The 784-nt window shown below is 37.1% G+C and overlaps 1 pseudogene; it reads left to right on the top strand.

Moving 5' to 3' along the window:
- Positions 1-397: 397 nt before the first annotated feature.
- The window catches only part of LOC120090701, a 1,730-nt pseudogene continuing 1,343 nt past the window's right edge, over positions 398-784 (top strand).

Here is a 784-nt window from a genome sequence, read left to right as displayed (position 1 = left end):
AATAAATAAATACTCTTTTGAATTTGTATTCATTGAATATTAGGATGGAGAATTGAATCTTTGACTTCAAGATTGAAAATACAAATACAATAAATTAGTTGAACTAGGCTCATTTTGACGATAACTACGGTGATTAAAAGAAAATGCGCTACAGTGTAGCAGCCACATTCAGTAATGTTTTCAGATGGATATAATTATACAAAACTACTTCCACAGAGGGAACATTCGTGGAAGTTTGGTGAGGTTGAGAGACACAGAAAATTAAGCAACTTTGGTGAAGCCATGGTGGTTGTTGAGGTCTCACTTTGACCCAACAAATTAATAGTCAATAATTGGAGGCCAAAGTATATAAACATGTGCTAATTTTTTAAGCTAAGGTAGGTCAGTTCCTCTCCTTTAAAAGCAGCCAAACTTGAACTACTTTTTGTGTGCATCCATCTAAACCTAAATCCTCTTCTTTCAACTTACTCTCATTCTCTTTCTCTTCTAAATAACTGCCAAACAAAAACCAAATATTCTTTTTTCCAAGTCCACCACTATGCCGATTGATACCTCTGCAGTTTCTGGCCAAACTGTGTGTGTCACAGGCGCCGGAGGCTACATTGCTTCATGGCTTGTAAAGCTTCTTCTTGAGAAGGGCTACACTGTTAGAGGAACTGTTAGAAACCCAGATGATCAAAAGAATGCTCATTTGAAGAACTTGGAAGGCGCTAAAGAAAGGTTGTCTTTGTATAGTGCCGATCTTCTAGATTTAGACAGCCTCAAAACAGCCATTATGGGTTGT

The sequence above is a fragment of the Benincasa hispida genome, chromosome 11 (assembly GCF_009727055.1).
Source record: "Benincasa hispida cultivar B227 chromosome 11, ASM972705v1, whole genome shotgun sequence".
Lineage (NCBI taxonomy): Eukaryota > Viridiplantae > Streptophyta > Magnoliopsida > Cucurbitales > Cucurbitaceae > Benincasa > Benincasa hispida.
This window is presented reverse-complemented; position numbering and strand designations above follow the sequence as displayed.